Source organism: Lycorma delicatula, chromosome 5, assembly GCF_047948215.1.
Source record: "Lycorma delicatula isolate Av1 chromosome 5, ASM4794821v1, whole genome shotgun sequence".
Taxonomy (NCBI): domain Eukaryota; kingdom Metazoa; phylum Arthropoda; class Insecta; order Hemiptera; family Fulgoridae; genus Lycorma; species Lycorma delicatula.
The window spans coordinates 139906347-139923198 of record NC_134459.1 but is presented as its reverse complement, the minus strand read 5'-3'; the positions used below and the strand labels follow the sequence as shown (position 1 = coordinate 139923198).

Genomic DNA, 16852 nt, shown 5'->3' with positions numbered 1-16852 from the left:
TGGTTTTTTGGGATCCCTGGATTATGAAATGTCAAAAAATGTAAAAAACCCATACCCCATTTTTTGGCTGACATACTTTTCTTCTTGCAGCATAGCTCTAGAGCTATGAGCTCTTCTTGTTCCGAAACTTTCCCCTCTGAGGACTCCGTTAAACATTCTATCACTCTCCATCCTGGCCAAATGTTTAGTCTGTCATTGATTGGATTCCAGCCAAGGATGCTCTCCGCCCACGCGCAATCATAAATCCGACTCCATTTTCCCCCACTCTTGGGTCTGAGCCACTGTATAACACTGTAAACTGCTTCTTGTCTAATCTGCCCTGCCTGACCATCTTATTTCCTGTAAGGCGACTATCTCCACTTGAAACTTAGTAACTCTCCTGGCGATTTCATACATCTTCCCGGTTTATAACATCGTTCTCACATTCCACGTAGCCAATTTTATGTCCGTGTCCTTAAATCTTTTGCAATGTTCATTAGTCCAGTGTCTGACGGTAAAAATAGAGTATTATCTCAGAATTCTTTCGGACAACATCGATTTTCATGAAAATTTGTAATTAAGCTTATCTATTCCTCTGCTTCAAAAGTTACATGTTCCTGATGCATTCTTTTTGTTTTTTTGGGGGTGAAAACTACTCTTTGTTAAACAAAATTCCAAAACCATAGATTTAAACGTTTTTTTAGATTGAAATCATGTTTATATACATATAATAAACATTCTTTTATGTTGTGGAATATAATTTATGATCTTTTACTACGTTTCAACGTTTATAAACCACCTCTTATGATGAAATTTAAAAAAAATAATAGTTTTCAACAGTTTGAAATGTTTTAATGGTGCATTTACAATGAAGTAGAAAATCCCTTTAATGTTTATAATATAATTTATAATTTATTGCAAATTTCAACCCTTAATAACCACCCGTTATGAAAAAATTGTTAAAATTGTAGATGTGTTTTGTAACTAAAAATCATTTAAATGTGTAAAATATATATTGTTCCATAGTCTGAAACATAATTTATGATGTATTACAACGTTACAACCCTTACAATCCACCCTAATGACGAAACAAAACTTAGTTTTCAACAGCTTAAAATGTTTTCATGGTGCATTTATAATGAGTTATAAACTTTTTACAGTTGTTAATGCAATTTATAATTTATTGCAATGTCCCAAACCATGTATTCATAAATGCTCTGAAACTGTCGAGAATATAAAAATTTACATGCTCTGAAAATTTCACCGAAAATATGCAATTGGTTTTTCAACGATAACTTCCTTAATTCTTAAGCTATCCAATTGCTCAAAAAACCATTTCAAAAAACCATTTTGCAGGGAATTTCAAGGGGTACAAGCCTTGTAAAGTTCAAATTCCTTGAGCCCTTCGTTTTTCAAATTTTTGAGTTTAAAGGGCTTGGGGAAGGTGATTCTTGCACTCAAATGCAAACTTCTACCGGTGATATCTCAATCAATTTTTATTTTACAAAAATAAACGAAACAAAAATTTTCAGCAAAAAAAAAATAGATTTTTGTACTGTAGCATATTTTGCGTATTTTCTTTAGTTTTTGAATTATTGTGAAAAAAGAAAATATTTTATAAAATTTCAAAAACATTTTAACATTTAACAGTGTTTATTCCAATAGTCCGATCAATCTGAGGCTTTTCGTTGGGTTTCGTAACAAGATACTTTTCAAAGGCTAGGACTGTTAATCCCACGCCCAATTCCCAATCTGGAAGACCAAGGGATTTTTTTACATAAGAATTCCCTTCTCCTAGATAGATCGCTTTCTCTTCAGCTTACTCAGATCTATCTACCTTGAATTTTATTCGGGTTATCTCCCTATTCTCGTCCACCTCCTCCGTCGTTGGCAATATTTTCCTCTTCCGCCTTCAGGGCCGTTGAGCATCTTCACTGGTTTTTGTCCACCCTGGGTATTTTATTTCCCCAGTGTCCTCCAACCGTAGTCGGCTACCGTACCCCATCGCTAGGGGCGGCGATCTAGTAACAGCCACGGGGGTTTTCCTGGACTATTGTACGGAGTTTTATTCTTCTAAGCTACTAATTTTCTAAGAAAAATCCTTGAATTCCTACTATACTAGTACACTTATACTGTATATTATTATAGTACACCTCATCAATGCTGCAAGAGATTTAAATCTTCCACACACACACACACACACACACACACACACACACACACACACACACACACACACACACACACACACACACACACACAAATTAAATTTATATAAAACGTTAAATGCCTTCCATTTATGATAGGATTAACGTAGCTTGATGTTTTTACTGAACATTTTTGTTTTTCAATACTCTTTTCAGTCCTGTTCATTCCATTTCAAATTTTTAAGTTGGTTCTGGGTTTGAATCCCGATCAAGTTGGCCATTTTTCAGTTAAAAGTATATTCCATATTATAATCCCACGAATAATATTTAAGCTTATGTAGTAATTAATCTTAAAAAAGTTAAATAAATAAAAAATAATAATAATAAATGTTAAAATTGGTTTCTGTCGCTCTTCTATGCCATGCGAGTAGAAGAAAACGAAGTAATAATTTATTTTATTTAATCATTTTTACTGGTACAGTTTTATATCTCAAGGTAGGTTTTATATAACAGCCTTGACGACTGTAACCACTCGGATCCTCCTGATACGGGGTGTATGTTTTGATAAATTCAGGTGACTCTGCAGTATTCAGAGGAAAGCAATTTATCGCAGGATATATTTCAACCGGTCGAGGCAAATTCGCAGGATATATTTAAACCGGTCGAGTAATATGCTGCACTTGTTTTGGCTTAAAGTCGGGTTTAAAATTCCTTATCAAAAATTTCTTCATTTTTGTTATGAGCAAGGAAACGACATAATTTTTTTTTTTTGAAAGAGACAAATTTACCGCGAATTGGTTAAAAAAATTCGCTTAAATAAAAATATTTTAACTTAAGCAGTGTAGTAAAGCGGATGCATTTAATGTATTAACTATATCATCAAAATTAGTATGCGACTTTCAATGCTGATGCTTAATATAGTGTAATAAACAGATTGCAGCAAAAAGTGTGTCTGGATGTTGATTTCGGTTAATTATATACGATTAGGAATTCATTATTTTGATGAAATTTGGAGTATACCTTATTGTAAACCTAATTTACAACTGAAATTATTCGTTGGGTGCGCCTTTCACCAGAGTTTCGTCCCTCGTAAGTTACACAGTACTCTCGCAAAAAATTGCGTAATTCAAGACAGTACAAGTGTAATATACATTATTTTCGACTAAATAATTTGCATACGTTTTTAAATTAAGTTAATGGGATTAGATTCACTTAAAACTAAATTAAATTAGATTAAAATTTAAGTGCAAATAAAGTTAAATGAAATAATATACATCATTTACGGATATTTAGTTTACATGACTTTCTTTAATACATAAAAAATTATAGATAGAATAGATTCGGAAATTTCAAAATTGCATCTAATACAAGTTTTTAATTTTTTTTTAATATTTCGATAATCGTTAGTTTTATCAAACACATTTTATTACCTAGAATGTTACACCTTTCATGGTTAACAAAAAGAACAACTTATTTTTAAAAAAACAGTCGACAATAAACTAATAAATTATTACAGGAAACTGATTACATAATTTTCAAGCAGATATAATAACCACTATTAAAATTAATTAATTTGAATACGCTTGAATTTTTCATACTTTTGACCCAAAATTGTGATCGCGAAAAATTTCAAATTTCAACGGAAATATCCATTTTGACCATCCCTGAATCCATTTTTATATACGTACGTGTATATATATATATATATATATATATATATATCGCATAACTGAAAAACGATTAGCCATAGGTTGTTGAAATTTTGGATTTAGGATTTTTGTAACAACTAGTCGTGCACCTCCCCTTTTGATTGCAACCAACTGAAAAAAGTGTCCAAAAAATGAAAAATCCAAAAAAATATGGATTTTGGACTTTTTCTTAACTGTAGTAATAAACCCTCATTTAGAGCTTTTCAACGATATATAATAAGTGGTGCTTATTTTCGTTGGCTCCGGAGTTACAGCCAAATGAAAGTTTAATTAATGAAATATTTAGATTTTACAAGAGGAAGGCACAGCGGTTTGAATCAGACTTATCTCCTTTTTTTAACTTTTTTTTTTTTAATTTAAATATATTGATTTATAAATAATTATTAACCTCCGATTGTAAAAAAAATTACGATAAATAATAATTCAATAAAAAAAAAATAATAAAAAAAATATCAAAAGCTATTAATGAAACGAAATTTTATGTACTTTTCATTTTAAAAAAATGTGTATATGCAATTTAATAAGCGTATAAGGAAGAAGTCATGTGGTTTCACATGATTTTAGATAGGTCTGAGGGATTTCAATCCCTCAGAACCCAAAACCTATCTACCCAAAATCAGATCAAAATGGAAATCGGACGTGGAAATGAGGGAGCTTTATCAAAAAAAAATATCGCTATAACTTTCTTATTAAAGAAAATATCGAATTCATTAAAAGGTTCTACTATTCTTTGGATAAGAGCCTAAAACTTATATAAGTAAAGTTTTTTGATATCACCAACCGTTGGCCCAGGGGATCGAAAAAATGGGATTTTTAAGACCAAAGAAATCATACCTCCCTTAATAGGCACAATATGGAATTAGTTTAAAGTGGTCGTTACTCCTCTAAACATTACCTAAAACGTTTGTCTGAAACAATTTTTGATATGACCAACCCTTACGGCAAGGAATGACCAAAATGTTGCTGAAATTGTAAGAAGGGCTTGTATGCTAAAGATGTGACACTATTTTTCACTTGTAACTATTGTCGTATTGAGTAAATTTGAAGTTTTGCTTAACTTTAAGGTTATCTTTTTTATCCCCTACTTAGCACCGGTGAAATCTACGGAGGTAGATTTCAGGTGTGGCAAAAGGGATTTTTTATTTATGCATGTGTTTCAGTCGACTTGATAATAAATATCGCTATAAAATTTAGTAATCTCTTCTGCTTCGTTTTTTTTTTCATTTTGTTGTTGGTTACATCACAATAATTTAAAAAAAACATAGTATCTTATATATATATATGATTTACATTTATTTAAAGAGTAATAAACGCAACCCTTTATTTAATAACGATAACCTTTACGCTAACCTAATATTTCAGGTAAGATGAATTTATAATTTTATAAATATTTAATGTTAATAAAAACTAATATTTTAGCAATTGCCAAAACTGTCCACTTTTATTAAAGAATTGCAGGATCGTATCTCACTTTCAAATAAGTTTAAATGAAGTGCAGCAAAGAATGTGCAATGTAATTTAATAAGCTTACAAGGAAGTCATGTGGTGTCCACATCAATTTTTTTAAATTTAAATTATAAAATTATACATCCTTAAAAAAAATATATTTTTTGTTTTATGTTTTTGAAAAGAATCTTTTATTCATATTATAGTATAATAATTTTGTGTTTCTTATTCGGTTAGATTATGAGATTTACAATTATTAGAACTTCCTTATATAATGTTTTGTATATTTGTGCATTTAAAATTGTTTTGTATTCGTATAATATTTTGCAAAAATAAAAACCAAATTTTATTTGTTACTATAAGAAAATTTCCAGTTTCTTATTTTTTTCTAATTTTCAATTGTGGGCAGTTATATTTTTTCTCTTATTAGCTTTAAATATACTTGTATGAACAAACCCCCAAAAGTTAATAAGTGAATGAAGCATTAGTTCACATTATTTTTTAAATGTCATTGAATTAAAAATTAAAAAGATTTAATATAAGCTCTATGTTTCTTCATTTTGTGCTTTAATTACTGCATGATAAACGATAAATATTTTCTTATTAGAAAAGTACTGATGACCATTAAATGTTATTTTTGTTTAGTTTTAAATTTCATCGTGGATTCAGTATTATTCCTAAAAACCTTTGTTCATGCTGAAAAATGTGCGATGTTACTATAGAATAAATCTTTTATTCTAATCGGTATATAAGAATACAGTATACAGATCACGTCAGGAACGCGCAGATAAGTTTTCCATTGATAATACAAGGAATTTCTCCAGCTTGGATGAGTAAAGGAAAAACCCTGGTAAACCTTGATCGGAACAACACCACAGAATATAGAATTAAGTATTTAAATTAACACAAACACAGGAAAACGTTGTTATTATATTTTTTCGTAAAGGTTAAAAATAACTAAAACATATCTAAGCAGAAAATTTAGGTTTTTTTGTTGTTTTTTTTTTATCGACAGAGTATAACAGAAAATATTTTTATTTTATTTTAAATAAATTGATGAAGATACTTTAAATAGGTTTATAATTTAAAAAAAAAAGCAGAACCAAGAAAACATAAATAGTCTTCTTTCTAGAATTATGCTGATTTAAACTAAAACAATTCTTTTGTCTAGTTTGATAGAGAATGGTGGGTATTGTTATTTTTAACAGTAAATAACTGGTTTTATTCAGCAAATTACAAAAAAAAAAAAATAATGAAAAAAGATAAAGTTGTGTCGAAAGAAGAATAAAAATCAAGTTATACTGATACAAAAGAAAAATATTAAAAACACGACAGCCAAAAAAACATTGCTAACAAACGTTGCTCTTTAATATAGGATAATTACTAATATTAAAAATGTGGGTGACAATTTTGTATACAGTATTCCTATACAGTAAATTTTTTTTCAATTCTTTTAAATTTATATAAATACATAAAACCTATGACACTTCCGGTAATGTAAGGATTCCAACGCGGTGTATACATCCAAATCGGTTCAGCCGTTGAGCTGCTAGATGGAACAAACATACATGCATGCACGCACCCTTGGTGTATATATATATATATATATATATATATATATGCATGTATGTATATATGTAATGTAATAAATACGTTACACTCTTTTTTGGGCAGCCGTGTAAAAACAGAAGTAGTCGTGTAGTTCTTTAAAGATTAAATATAGAAAATGTTCAATTAATTAAAGGACAAAGAAATTCCGCGTAATGTATTTTAAAATAATAAGCATAAGAAATATATTTATTTGCAATAAAATAAGTATATATATCAATTATGTAAACTAATATAAATGAAAAATATGAAAGACATGTAAACAGAAATAAACTTTTTTTCACTGCTACTCAACAAAAGTGAGGGATTGAAAAAGAGGGAAAGAAAGAAAGAAAGAGAGTGTGTGAGAAAAAGAGAGAGAGAGTGAGAGAGAGAGAGAGAGCAATGAACTGAATTACATTTCAAATTGTGAACTGCATTTATATTAGTAAACTGGCATGCGCGTGCGAACCTTAAAACATTAAGAAAAAAAATATATACTTTTGTAGAGAGGATAACAGAAAGAAGTAGGGGTAACGTAGTGAATGCATCGCCCAACCCGCCGAGGCAACCGCAGTGACGAGTGCGCGGAGAGTAGAGGCATCGATGCCGTAGCGACGTGCAATTAAAGTGCAATGCGAATGCATCGGGACGGTACGGCGGTATGTATTCTGAAAAGTTAGTATTACTGCACGCGCATTCTGTTGGCCTTGGCGGGTGCAAGATCAAGGCTGCTTCGCCTATCCACGGCTCCTCAACGAGTGCATCGTGCAACTTTGTTGAATAACGTCTCTTTCCGTGTCTAGGACGATCGGCAAAGCATACTGCTTTAATACTGTATACATTTATCAATTGACCACCTGGTAAGAAAATATAATTATATTATTTTAAAAATTAAAATATATAAAAAAATAAGTAGACATTTTTTAATTAAATATAAAATATAATACTACTATTAATATCATTACGTAATAAAATAGATAACCGTTTTACTTTTATTCGTATAACTTAAAAAATAAGTTTTTTAAAATAAGAATTAATTAGTAAAGATTCATACTAAGAAAAATATTATATAAAATTAAATAATACAACCGAAAAAATTATTTTTACTTTAAACATTACAACTTAATTATAAAAATAGACAATTTAAAAATAATTTCAATCGTTAAAATATTTTATAAATTGATAACATTTGTCAAAAATGTTTTTTAGTAACAAATTATTTTAACATAAAAAAATATAGTAGTATTATTTTTTTTTAATTTAAGTTATTTTTAACTTACAAATAATAATGTTTAATAATATTGATTTAATTAAATTATAGAAAATAATAAATACAACTAAAAAATATCTGAAAAACTAAAAAAAAAATCTTGCATAAAATATTATTTTAGATAAACAAGTCATATTAATAAAAAAAGTTTAAACTCTATTTATAAAAATAATAAAATTTATTGCAAACATTCTAATAATTATATAAAAATAAGTTTAGGGCTTAGATTTAGATGCTATAATTTAGTTAAATTTGTTTATATTTTACTTTAATTTAATGTGTAATTTATCACATTAATAATAAAAAAAATCATAATAGCAGGTTTCAGCAAATTTGAAACTTATTTTTGTTAATTAAGTAAACAAAACGTATTGATATGTTAATTTTAGTGAACTTTTGATTTAATTATTAGTTTAAAAATATAATCTTTTATTAAATATTGGTTTGTAGGTTATGTTTGTCTATAGAGTATTTTTTGTTATTTAATTTTTAAAGTATAAAATATCTTACACTAATTAAAACCTCGTTTATCCGGATTTAAAAAACAATTTTTCTAATCAGATTAAATCAGGAGAAGATAATACATATCCGAATTTTTTTTTATTGATTGTATATCTATTTTAAATTCTAATAATTCCAGAACGGCAGTACCAATTTTTTTTCAATTCCATAAATGGCACCCGGTAAATTGACTGTTTCGAAAAAATAAAATTAATCACGGGAAAGACCATTTTCTACAAATATATATATTTGTATTATATATATAAATATATATTATTTTTCTACGTAAATATTAAAATAATTTAAAAATCATGTATAAAGCAAATGAAACCGGTTAAAAAAAATGAATTTAAAAAACTGGTATAAGCCTATATTCTATATTTTATCAGTATTATCCGTGAAAAAATGTTTATAAAGTAAAATTATAGTTTAGTTATTGATGAATAAACACAATATCTATTACTATAGCATTTTATTAAATTTTAATTGATTAATTAAATTATTTTATTTTATTTTAATTAGTAAAAAATATAATTTATTTAAAAATACAGCAGTTGCTTTCCTGGTAACTGTCGACTACTAATCCACACGTTTGTGATTTAAATTATGACATATCTACTTGGATGTATGTAACAAAAAAGGCTAGCCGAAATAGTTTTTTTTTTGTTTTTTGTGCTATCAGTCAGCTAACTGGTTTAATGCTGTTTGCCATTCCTCTCTGTTCTGTACTAATATTTTAACGTTAGTATATTTATTACATTGTACTCGTATATCCTCGACTGTCTGTTTCATATATCAAATATTTGGCTTCCTGTACAGTTTGTTAACTTCTGCTCGTCATTCTATTTCAAATTACTAACGCATAAATTAAGCAATGTCTTATACATGACCCACAGCTTCTCTTAACCGACATTCTGCTACGAATTTTTCTCCTATCACATTCGTCTAATGATCTTTTCATTTACACTTAATTTGTTCACACGACCGTTAGTGTATTTATGTTACAATATATTTCAAAGGTATCCATTCTTTTTTCTCTTCTATTATTCCTACCGTTCAGGTTCACTACCGTAAACACTACTCCCGCCGGCCTCCATGGCGTGAGTGGTAGCGTGCCGGCCTTTCATCCGGAGGTCCCGGGTTCCCATCCCGGTCAGGCATTTTCACACGCTACAAAAATTGTCATTCATCTCATCCTCTGAAGCAATATGTAACCGTGGTCCCGAAGGTTAAAAAAAATAAATACTACATCCCATGCAAATATTTTCTAAAATTTCTCTAAAATTCTTAGATACCAGCAATTCTCTTTTCGGGGTGAAAAATCTGCTGGGTAGTGCCGATTTTTTTTTGTTGATCATCCTACATTATTTTGTTCACCTTTGATAATTTTATAATCTAAACAACAAAAAAACCGCTTCTAAATATTTTTTTCCCATATATTAATAATTAATTCCTCATTTATTTTTTCCGTGTTGTTTCATACTTATAAAAATAGATTTAATAACAACCTTTGTAGTTTTGTTGATTTAAACTGAGATGGGATGCATATTTAATGCTCCTCCACACACTTATTTATTAATGTAGGTTATCGACCACTGGACTGGTACGATGAGACTTTCCATTCCTTTCTGTTGTTTGCCGATCTTCATCCTACATTCTTAATTTTCTATTTTCTGTTAAACATATTCTGACATGAAAGGTCTTCCTCTAAACATTTCACCTGCTTCACGTTCCTCTATCCGTGATTTAACTAAACTTGGATGTCTTAATACTTGGTCCGCTTAGATAGTTCTTCTTTTTATAATATTATGGCACGAATTTACGAGACTTTTCCTTTTCGTTTAACGATTTTCATTTCAAATTTTATCGATCCTTCTAATTTTCAATGTCCTCGAATGACAAAGCACGTTACAAAGGCTTCAAATAATATTTTCCTCTATTTTTCCTGTTGTACATGTTTCACTGCCGTTAAACGCTACACCCCACGCAGATGTTATCAAGCAATTTTTTTTTTATTGTTAGTTCTATATTCGTTACTAACTGACATTTATTTGCAAGAAATTCTCCCTGGTTGTTCCGTTTGCTTTTCATTTCTACCTTATTTCCTTTATCCTTTATAATGCTACTCTTTAAATAGAAAAACTTTTTATTATATTATGTTTACCTTTCATAATACTTAATTCTACATTATGTACTTTTCTATCGCATTTATCATCTTTGTTTTAGTAATATATACTATCGAAGTAAATTTTTCTGACAGCAAAAAATCCATACCATTTTCTTTCTTCTTATTTCAACGTACCGGTACATTGCTTTTTTAATTTAAGAATACCCCTTCAAAAAAAAAGTTCATTTTATTTACTGTCGGACATAAGAATACACTCCTACTAATATAATGTTTAGCAAACAAAAACGAATAAAAAATATTGCTATTTACTATAATAACTATCCGGGTGAAGTGAGTAAAATCCATTAGTCTTAATGGATATTACATAAGAAGTACGATTATTATAATATACGTTGGATGTAATATGAATCGATAAAGTTTATTTGTTATATAAAAACGTAATTAAAGTCGATCAGCAATTTAGTGGTATTTTAAAAAACACCAGTACCGTTTAGTTGATATTTTATTAAGAAATAGGGCCAAGTTTGTCCTCTTTAGTTTATCGAATCGGAAGCAAAAATTAATTGATTTCACAAAATTTTAACATTCTCTTGAATAAATTATCATTATAAATCTTCATTTATTTTCTTTATCCTGAATAATACGGATATATGCAAGTTTATAATAAATATTACAATAAAAGACTTTAACAATATGATTTAGTATTTTCTCTTTCCGGGAGATAATTATATGTTTGCTGCAGCTATAAGGAAAAGTATTGTGATCGGTAAGAATTTTGGGAGTTAGAGTTTTTGTAAATCTTCACGTTTCATGGCCCCATTTTTCTGAAAAACAAAAAAAAAACACAAGAAAATTCCGGAAAGATGTACGTACGTCGGTCGGCCTGTATTTTGATAAATATCTCCCCACTACCTGAATATTAAAGCTTGAAATTTGGTTCAAATATGTGTAATATCGATGCCGTACAATTTTGAATTTAATCAGACAAGGGGATGGGGTGTATGCCGCCAATTTAAAAATTAAAATTTCATTGTGAGGGCATCGTAGTTCCTACGATGCCCTCACAATGAATTCGATGATATTACCGATGATTACCGATGATATTCGGTAATACTATATAAGTTTTTTGCAGTATTGAAATTTTAATTCGATTCGACTTGGGAACGGGGATATAATTTAGCTTAATCGTTTTACAATTTTTATTATTTATTTTCAGACAGGATTATTAAAAACTCATGAAACTAGGAAAAATGTTTGTTTAGTTTAACAGAAGTTCCAACTTCTGTTAAATTATTCGATCCTACTAGGTGGATACGGCTGTACCCAAAATATTTTTAATTTTTACATATTTCTAAACCGACTTAACCATTAAGCGCCGAATTAGGCCAAAGTATTTTTCTGCACGATATTTTTAATCGTATTAAGTTTTAGGCTTCTCTTGACAAGTGTGTAAGACTTCATTCGATTTCACGTTTTATTAGTTTTTCCTAATATCATTAAACAATTCTTATACTAAAGCGTCAAATTTAATTAAACTATTTCTTCGTGTGATTCCCTTACGAGGAATCATACAAATTTTAAGAATTCTGGAGCCTCATCAGCCAAGACGGAATCCAGATAAGTTTTTAAATTTCATATCTTTAAAAATATGTATTACATTAAAATTAATATTACTACTGTGAATTATTGATGTCCATCGGTCAAGGGGGTCAAACGGAAGCCAAGTTTTTGAATTCAATTTTTTTCACTTTTTTTTAATTTTATGACTTTAATAGTATGTACTACACTGAAGTTAATACTAGTTCTAAAGGATTTTGTGACTTTTCGAATAACGGGGGACTACACGGGATCCAATTTAAAAAAAATCATTTTTTGTTTTTAATCAAGCTTATTACACTGGAATTATATTATTTCTGAAGTTTATGAACGCTTATCGTATAAAAGAATCAAACGGAATTAGATTTCAGATTGATACAGAAACAAACTTAAAAAATATGAAATTTTTCTTTAATCTTTAAGCCTTTGACGGCTTTAAATGTTTAATAACAGTTTGCTTATTAAATTTCAATACATTGGTAGACGAATATAAATTGTTTTAGTATTTAACGGTTCACTCAATTTGAATTTCGTTTACATCACCAGTTGTTAACACTAAAAGCAACTAAACCGTAAAATTATTTCATCAAACGCTCTTTTATTACAAATCTTGATTTATAGGAATCAATATGGTTATTTTTTTAAAAAAAGGTTTTGTTACTTAGTATAAAATACAAATACACACAAAAAGTAAAAATATGAATTCTAAAATTAAAATGCAATGCGAATATTTTACTTATTCTTAGTATATTCCTACTGTTATATCAGTATATTTTGTACATATGCTGCCCCGATTGTTTAACATTCAAACATTATCTAAAATCGATTTCCAATATCGTTTTATATTTTATAATTTGATTTCATAGATTCATCAATAATAATTAATTGTTTAATTAATGGCATTAATTATAATAAATAATTTATATTAATTATTAATGACATTAATATTTAAAAACTCTAGAGCGTTTTTGAAATAAAAGTTTATCAAGGGATGAAACGGGTAGTTATGCAAACATTTTCCGGCTTTTTTTAAAATATTTCTATCGTAATTTTCGAGCTAGACAGTTTCATCATTACAAATCGATGTTATTTATTCCCTTAATAAACCTAAGCAACAAATATACAATCTGTTGTGTCGTAACAAAGAGCCATTAATTTATTACTTTACACTAACACAATATTTTTTATACGTGTCATGAATCAACAAGTGGTACTTATTTCAAGCAGTGTTCAAGTGGTACTTTATTTTTAATAGAACAAGTCGATGTTTTATTTCTTAATTTTTAACATCCTGAATTTAAAATACGACATTAGAAATAAAACTAAAAAAAAAATTAATGAATCTTTTTTTTTCTTATAACATAATAAATTATAACTTTATTGCGTGCACGCTTAATAAAATAATTTTTTTTATAAAACCGAGGGGCCCTGTAATAATAAGTCTATGAAGATAAAAAGTACTCTTTGTTAACTAAAATTTACGTTATTCGGATAAATATCTATAAAGTAAATTTTACCGAATAACATTCATTCTCAAAGTGAGCGATAACGCCCCCTTGTGGGAGCTGGAGGACTTTACGGGAGGCGGTACAAAGTCCACAGAAAATTGGGGGCGTTCAGGCGGTCTAGGAAGGCAATGGCTGATTAAAAAAAGGCAAAACTTTGGTTTGTAATAAAGTTACAAACTCAAATGTGAGTTACAACTCAGAAATAGATTACGCACGTTTAAAAACAATGATTGCAATTGTTGCTTTTAAGAGATCATCTTAAAAACAGTAATTGCAATTATTATATTTAACAGATAGTAGTTTAAAAATTTTGGGGGCGCTAGAAAAGTTTTGATTCTCAATGTGGGCGAGAAAGTTTGAGACTCAATGCGTTATAGTGTAACTTATTAAGATCACCAATAAATAAAATTTATGAAAATACCAAACGAATATTTTTTTATTATTTATTTATTTATTATTATTATTTTTATTTAATGGAAACGTAAGTTTATTTACATGTGTATGTTTATACTAATCTTCATTTAAAACTAAGAATCGCTAGACGAATTCGAAAGATTCTTTTACTAGTATTTGAGAAGCCATTTCATGAATAATTAATTTAGATAACTTCATTATCAAACAGCCAGTAGGGCTGTAAACGACAACGTGTGATTTATTTTACACAGGAATTTTTTCCAGCGGTCCCGGGTTCGAATCCCGGCCAGACATGGCGTCGTCATTCGTCTCATCTTCTAATACCTAACGGTGGTTTCGGAGGTTAAAAAAAAGGCATTTTTTTATGTTGTAACAATCTGACCTCTATCCGAGTCACTAGACATAGTCAATTCAGTCACTTGGTTGGTCCAGTGGTCATCACAAATCAAGCGATTTCGAAGTCGTGAGTTCTAAGGTTCAAATCCTAGTAAAGGCAACTGCCTTTTACTAGTAAATGCACAAAGTTACTTTTGTGCGAATTTGAATACTAGATCGTGGAGATCGGTGTTCTTTGGTAGTTGGGTTTCAATTAACCACACGCATCTCAGGAATGGTCGTCCTGTGACTGTACAAGACTGTACTTCATTTTCATTCATACATATCATCTTCCGAAGTAATAGACTTACGGTGGTTCCAGAGACTAAACAGAAAAAAAAAACTTAGATAATTCGGTCAGTTTGGCTAAGATTACCCAGAAAACTCCTTAGAGGTCTTCAAGGCTAACTTCATCTGAAGTTAGCCTTATATTATTATTAATTTTTTAAAACATAATTTCAATTTGTTTTGTATGTTATTTTTTGTATCGTATTTTATAATGTGATCGGTGATCTAAAAAATTAAAATTAAAGAAAATACTCCTTTATTTAATATATTCAGTGATTGTAAAGTATTTGAACCCATACTTAAAAGTAGAGAAATTAAATTTAGCAAATGCTTCTATCTATAACTATATATTTTCGGTATGATATAACCATATTAAAATTCTCAGTGTACCCGTGGATAAACTCAAATTTTTTAAACAGAAAGTTAACATCTACGTGTTAAATTAATCATCATACTTTTTATTCTGAGAATAATTTAGGTGTAAATTTTTAAAAAAATATTCCGTAAACTGTCGAAACGTTCTAAATAACAAAGTATCTAATCACCTAATTTATTTGGTTAGTAGTTTTTTTGAGCCGTAGACGAAATCACATTCTGTTAAAGGCGATTCATCGCATAATTATACAATGAACAATTTAGAAAAATGTAATTTTTTTTAGTTTTTCATTTATTAAAATCGGGCAATCTCTTTTGGAACTACAGTAAAAAAAAATTGTTTCAAATTTATTATAGGGTAGGGAATTTTTCATTTTCACCTATGTATTGTATTACATAAAATCTATGTTTAATTTGAAAATTGTTAAAATTATATATTTTATAAATAAATAAATCTTTAATTCTGATCGATTATTAATTATAAATTGTATAAATCACGTCAGTAATGAGTTGTTATACTACTACACGGATGAAAAAAGGAATTGCTCTACCATTTACCTAGATGGATCAAGGGAAACCGCAGTAAAACCTTGATCAGAACAGCATAAAAAATGCACTATTAATTATAAAATAAAAAAATAGTTGCGATTAAAACTCCATATTAATTATTTAAAATATAAACGCATGAAATAATATTAATTTAAATACATGAAGATTATAAATTAAAAAAATAACTAAAAAATTGGATTAACCCACCGGGTTGGTCTAGTGGTAAACTCGTCGTCGTAAATCAGCTGATTTCGAAATTAAATTTCTCAGGTTTAAATCCTAATAAAGGTAGTTACTTTAATTCAGATTTGAATACTGGATCGTGGATACCGGTCTTGGTGGTAGGTTTTCAATTAACCACACCTCTCAGAAGTAGTCGACCTCAGTTTCTTCAAGACTTGGAATTTACCGGTACAGTTACATTACACTGATAAGTCGCTAATGACTTTAATTGTTGATGCGACTATAAATAAAATTATTAAAAAAAAAAAATTGAATTACACTTAAGAAAGTATTAATGAAAGTTAAGGGTTTTAAAAAAAAATCTTAGTATTATTTAAAATAATTCATCAATAATTCTGCTTTTATGAAAAAATGCAGTTTTTACACGACTACCTGAACATGAGAGTAATCTATTTAGGGTGTACGTATTTCCACCGTAGCAGCATAATAGCTGAACCGATTTAAATATATGACCCCACGTTGGGATCCTTACGTTACCGGTAGTGTAATAAGATACACACGCGCGTGCGCGTACACACACACACACACACACACATATATGTTTAAATAAATTTTTTTTTAAACTGAAAAATCGACTAGGTGAACGAGTCGTTTTTGAATAACTCGCTTCTCAACGCACCATTCTGACGGTTCGGAAACCTCGTATCTCATACATGTGAAGATGTCTTATCTTACTTGTGTAGTACACGACTGCCCAAAAAGGAGTGTAATGTATTTAGGATGTATACATGTAT

General features: G+C 29.0%; 2 protein-coding genes across 3 annotated transcripts in view; one reads left to right on the top strand and one right to left on the bottom strand.

The window, feature by feature from the left end:
* Uxt (Uxt prefoldin-like subunit) overlaps positions 1-16852 on the bottom strand; it is a 241968-nt gene that overhangs the window by 142710 nt on the left and 82406 nt on the right. The gene's annotated exons all lie outside the window — the stretch shown is intronic.
* LOC142325420 (uncharacterized) overlaps positions 7430-16852 on the top strand; it is a 234438-nt gene continuing 225015 nt past the window's right edge. Inside the window, exon 1 of one of the 2 annotated variants that reach the window (XM_075367170.1) lies at positions 7430-7731. The gene's annotated coding sequence lies outside the window, so the exon portion shown is untranslated. The remainder of the gene's footprint in view (positions 7732-16852) is intronic. The other variant, XM_075367169.1, reaches the window with a different exon arrangement.